The sequence below is a fragment of the Chiloscyllium punctatum genome, chromosome 6 (genome assembly GCF_047496795.1).
Source record: "Chiloscyllium punctatum isolate Juve2018m chromosome 6, sChiPun1.3, whole genome shotgun sequence".
NCBI classification, from domain to species: domain Eukaryota; kingdom Metazoa; phylum Chordata; class Chondrichthyes; order Orectolobiformes; family Hemiscylliidae; genus Chiloscyllium; species Chiloscyllium punctatum.
In genome coordinates, this window is record NC_092744.1 from 77,204,223 (window position 1) to 77,210,222 (window position 6,000).

The window sequence follows — 6,000 nt, forward strand, 5'->3', positions numbered from 1 at the left end:
CAAGTGTGTACATTTGTTTCCTGGCTAGATTTTTGTGAAGCAGTGGGTTACCAGCTTGTCACCAGAGACTATGCCTTGACGGGCACCCCTCCACATCAAGAAGACTGATCAAGAGACTATCCGGCTCTTGCCTCCAGCCATGGGCATGTTGGAAGGATTGGCAGGCTGATTCTCAACCTGGGTGGCCATGATACAAATGCATCTTCTATCAAATCCTGTGTTTGGACTCAAATTCAGAGTTTCTGACTCAGAGACAGGGACACTACTATTGTACATCAGGATCTTTCACCTTTATTATAGTCTTATTATTTGAATTTAACATTTCTCTTGTACCATGGTGGAATTTGAACCTATATCCCCAGAGTATTAAGCTTAAGCCTCTGTGTTACTTGGCTAGTAACATATTAAGTCCCTGTATCTTAACATTGCATGATTAATAATGGAAAGAGCAGCTGTCATGGAGTTTGACAAAGGAAAAGGATTGTGCTTTGTGTGATGGTCCAATAGGCTGCCAATTGATTGCACCTGAGGAATGGTAATGGACAGCAAACATTGGTCTTGCAGCTGTACTCTGTCCCAAATGTTCAGAAATGGAGAGGAAAGAGAGAAGTTTTGCAAAGCTGGTTGCATTCATCGAAATCCCCACGAGTGAAAACACAAGCCCTCTCAGAAGGGTTTGACCCACATCATCAGTCACACCCTGCAGCCCTCTCCCACCTGACCCTAATGAAGCTTAGATCTTGGTTGGCACAGCTAATGTTGGCTCTTGCCATGTGCACCCCTGGCATTCCTCATTTCTTGCACAGTAAAATGGCCGAACACCCGCATTAAGATCATTAAATGTTAAACAAAATCAGAAATTGCTGGAAAAACACAGCAGGTCTGCCAGCATTGTGGAAAGAATCAGCGTTAACATTTTGGGTCAAGCGCCCCTTCTTCAGAACTCCAGTATTTGGACCCGAAACATTAACTTGGCTTTCTCTCCAAAGATGCTGCCAGACCTGCTGAAATTTGCCAGCAATTTCTGATATGGGTTCTGATTTCCAGCATCCATTGTATCGTTGCTTTTGTTCCCTTTAAAGTGAGGTCTCTCATTACAAAGATCTGAAAATAGGTGAGGCAGGGTCTTTGCCTATTTAATGTCTCCCTTCCCTATTATTATCCATTAGCAATTACTGTATGAGTAGGTAAACAAATGGCAGTGAATTAAAGGCTGTAGTCCAAGTTCTTAAGCTGACATTATAAAGCTTGCATCTCATTGCCTTGGCATCTATTATTAAATCAAATACCATGTTCCAAAACCCAGATGAAGGATTTTGTTAAAATTAACTGCAGATTTTATTTTCCTAGAAAACTGCAGTGGTGATGTCACAATGACATACCAACAATACTGTGACAGATACCCCAGCACAACAACAAGCCCCTGACTAAAATGGAACAGTAAATGCCACACACACACACACACACACACACACACACACACACACACACACACACACACACTAGCATACAGTCAGCTGGAGGCTGTAAATTAATCTCCAAACTCAGACTCTTAGACACCATAGAAGTCTCTGCTTTGTCAGCTGATGACGCCAACACAGCCTCTTGATTAGGTTACCATCTTTTAACTCTGCCCCCAAAGCTCCCATTTGTTTTCTCAGAAGCAATTCTGAATCAGTACAGCGCAGGCGTAAAAAAACACAGATTTTGCGTGTGAAAAATTTACAAATTACCATTCAATGAGAAAGAGTGCAGGGAGGTTAGTGTCCATCTGGTATGGTTTACAGAACAGAGTCCTCCCTAGCCTGTTGTTTCTGATGTGAGTGACAGACTAAGTTACTTGCCCAGGAACATGAATCCACCTGCTGCTATATCCACTCCTGGTATTTAGGTCTGCATATTCATTTTCCCTGGTACCTCTACCAATCTGACTTATTAGTATTTAATTAGACAGACCAATTGGGTTGAGGAATCATGCAAATGCAGGATAAGCTGTTTGTTAGTAACAGACACATTTTCTTGGGTACAGGTGTGTCCTGAAGCATCCAAGCCATCTGCCGTTAAATTTAACCATCCCCGCTAGGTAAGAATGCACAGATTGCAAAACCCTGGGATGGAGGCAGGACTCCTGCAAAACACAGACTATTTCTTGTTTAAAAAAAAACAATGCGTAGAGGGAGGGGTGAGCGAGTCTTAAAAAGCACTCCCTTGATGATAGCCCATTAAGAACAAACCTCCTTAACCCATTAGCAGATGACAAACCAAGATGGATCTGTATTGCCTTCCATCCCTGGGAATAAAGATAGAGCCTGCTGGCAGAGGTAATACAGAAATAAGATAACTCACTCTGGCGGCCATTTTAGATTGTTGTTTTCTTATTTTAAAAAAAGTCACTGTGTAATGTAACACAATACCAGCAGAATACCTGTACAGTGATAAACTTCAAAACGACTATCCATAAAGAAACTGGGCAGGGATTTTATTGAATTGAATTTTTAACACGGAAACTCCCCTCACATGATTTCTTCCATAAATTATATTAATAACTAAACATTTCCTCAAGAGCAAAAATAAGCTTGAAAAATCATTAATCGTGGATGACTTTGGACTAGAACTGAGGGTGGAAAATGCCATGACACCATTGCAGTTTGCTCCCGTCATAAGCCAACTTTAAATGCTAAGCATTGCCATCTTTGGTGTGATTCAGCACCATTGATCATCTGGTAGTCCGCACTGAATCAGCTCTGATGGGGTGAGCTCTGTTCACTACCTACAGCTGGGAATGTGTCTGTTGGTGGATGCAGCTCAAGCCAGTGCTCCTGGCTTTGTCGCCAACTGTGTCTGGGTGGAGACAAATTGCTGGAGGTGAATGGAAACATACTGCACCTGCTCTGGGAGCATCTCCTGAGACAGGGATAGACACATACAGGCAAAGCCAAACACACAGATGCATACACATACAAATGCATTCACACATACAGACATGCATGCATCTACAGATACACACGTTGAGGCACACACATAGTCAGACAGATACACACATTGACATATTCAGACACACACAGAATCAGACACATACAAAGGACACAGACAACGGCTTACAAGCACAGAAAGGATGATGGAGGAAATAAAGGGAGTGAAAAAAAAGATACAAGAGGGAGAAATCAGTCTCTTCCTTCTGACTCTCCATCTCTCTCGCTCTCTCACTTACAGAGCAGGGTGGAGACCAGCAGGAAATTCCTTCTCACCATTTACCGCAACAAAGAGCGGAGAGGATCAGCACCGCCAGACTGCCTGGCCTGCGAATACTGCCGAGCGACAAACAATCCCATCACACGCTTCACAAACGCACAGACAAAAAGAAAGTGTCGCTTCCCTCTCTCATTCAGCTGAAAATTCATTCAAAACCTGATCGATTGGGTGGCGGTGGGGGGGGACGGGGGGGACGGAAGAGAAGCTTCCGACTCCCAAATATCAGTCGAGCAGCAGATTTATCTTAATTGAGACAGGATTGCAATGCGGCAGAGTGAATAGAAGCTGGGAGCTATCCACTGAACAATAAAGGGAGGGAAGTTGCCAGGTTCTCCTGTTCCTTACCTGCTGCTGGAGCCTGGGCTCTTCACTCCATCGCCAGTGGTGCTGATGTTGCTGCTGCTGCCTGACTGACTGACTGCCCCGGGAGGAGGAGGGAGCCTGATACCGGGCACCGAGCGGATCCCAGTGTCTCTGCTGACCTCAGTGCGTTCCCGGAGCTGCGCCCTCCCTCTCCCGTCTCTCTCTCTCTCTCTCTCTCTCTCTCGTCTCCTCCCCTCCCCGTCCACACTCACGTGTGCGGCTGCGGACTACTTCACTGCGGCACCGGCTCCAGAGCCTTCCTTGGGACTACCGGACCGTATCCCGGTGTTTGGGGGGGGGGGGGGGGGGGGAGAGAGAGAGGAGCTGGGATAAATTCCAGAACCTGGGATCCTGTACACAGGACCCGCAATAATGAGGCACAGCCAACCTTACAACCAGAGTTGGAGAGCCTTAGCGATGTACGGCATGGAAACAGACCATTCGGTCCATCTGCTCCGTGCTGAAAAGATATAGAGCCGTTGAGATGTACAGCATGGTCCAACTCGTCCATGCCGACCAAATATCATAAATTAATCTTGTCCCCATCTTCCAGCATTTGGCCCACATCCCTCCAAACTGACTTCTGAGGAAGGATCACTGGACACAGTTTAAAAATAAGGGATAGGCCATTTAGAACAGAGTTGAGGAGAAACTTCTTCACCCAGAGAGTGGTGGGTGTGTGGAATTCTCTGCCCCAGAGGGCTGTGGAGGCCCAGTCTCTGGATACTTTCAAGAAAGAGTTGTATAGACGTCTTAAGGATAGTGGAATTGAGGGTTATGGGGATAAGGCAGGAACAGGATACTGATTGAGGAATGATCAGCCATGATCATAATGAATGGTGGTGCTGGCTCGAAGGGCACCTATTGTTTATTGTCTGTTATCTGTTGACCCAAAAAGTGAGTTGATTTCTCTCCACAGATGCTGGCAGACCTGCTGAGCTCTTCCAGCAATTTCTGTTCTGTTTCCCCAAACCTTTCCTTTCATATACCCATCCAAATGCATTTTGAATATTATAATTCTACCAGCCTCTACCAATTCCATACATGCACCACCCCCGCAAGAAAAAAGTTGCCTCTCAGGTCCCTTTTTAATTCTTTCCCTTTTCAACATAACCTATGCCCTCTAGGTTTGGGAATAAGACCTTGTCTCCTCACACTATCCCTGCCCCTCATGATTTTATAAACTTCTCTAAGGTCACCCCAGGGCTTCCAATGCTCTAGGAAAATAGCCCCAGCCTATTCAGCCTCTCACTATAGCTCAAGCAAGGAATGGGTCTATGTATAATCACCACAAGGCAAAGTTGGGATAACCACAGGCAAATAAACCCAAAATCATGGAAGAATAATCAAAGGAATGACCATTTTGTAATCTTAGATATCCAGGTAGACTTGGAACAAAGAAGCCCAGAGTTGAACAGAGAAACAGAGATTGAAGGGTTGCCAGAGACATGCTAATAACTTAGGGACTGGATTTAACCAGTTCAATCTGGTCAAGCCCTCAACAGTTGCTGAGCATTAATCATGACCTGAATAAAACGACATAAAAACACAATAAAAGCAGGAGTGAGCCATTAGGCCAGTTGAGGCATCTCTCTATTCAAATCACATTCCTGCTCTGTCTACGTATCCCTTCATTCCATTCATGTCCACAATTTGATTCATCTCTGTCTTGTGAGATGATTGGAAAATTCAAAGATTCCCAACCTGACAAGTGATGAATATTCTCCTTTCAGTCCTAATTTTTGATGCCTTATTCTAAAACTACTTCTTGACTTTATTTGTGTAATGAGACATATACAACACAGAAACAGACCCTTTGGTCCAACTCATCCATGCCGATCAGTTATCTTAAATTAATCTAGTCCCATTTACCAGCACTTCACCCATATCTCTCTAAACCATTCCTATTCATGTACACATCCTTTAACTGTGTTATGGACCAGGCCAAACCCCCTCAAAACATTTCACAAAAGTAGCCCAGACCCTAACTTTGCTAGGTGGATATTCCAGGAGGGATGCAGCTGGTCAGACCAGTTTATTTACAAGATTACTGAATGAAACACAAACAAAAGAGAACAGAATATAGAATAAGTTAATCTATCTGAAAACCCACAAGATTATCCTAACTTAATGATGCTGTTCCAAATAGCAACAATTCCCATAATCACTCCTTGGTACAAAAGGTAAAGTCAAATGTAGAGTCTTACAGGAGAAACTGACTGACTAGCAGCTCTGAAACCAAACCAAAGAAAAGCTGAGTTGGGAGAACTGGCCACCCCCTTTTCACTGTACAAATTGTTTTCCTTTAAGTTGAAAGCATTTTTCCTGAGGCAGTATCTGTGAGCTGTAATCCAATTAGCCCTAAAACCCTTCAAAACTAAATCT

The 6,000-nt window shown here is 44.1% G+C and overlaps 1 protein-coding gene across 30 annotated transcripts in view; it reads right to left on the reverse strand.

Annotated features, from left to right (window-relative positions):
* kif1aa (kinesin family member 1Aa) overlaps positions 1 to 3,795 on the reverse strand; it is a 326,170-nt gene extending 322,375 nt beyond the window's left edge. For 16 of the 30 annotated variants that reach the window (XM_072573022.1, XM_072573040.1, XM_072573019.1 and 13 more), the window contains exon 1: positions 3,598 to 3,795. The gene's annotated coding sequence lies outside the window, so the exon portion shown is untranslated. The remainder of the gene's footprint in view (positions 1 to 3,597) is intronic. The other 14 variants (XM_072573037.1, XM_072573035.1, XM_072573034.1 and 11 more) reach the window with 2 other exon arrangements.
* Positions 3,796 to 6,000: the final 2,205 nt, after the last annotated feature.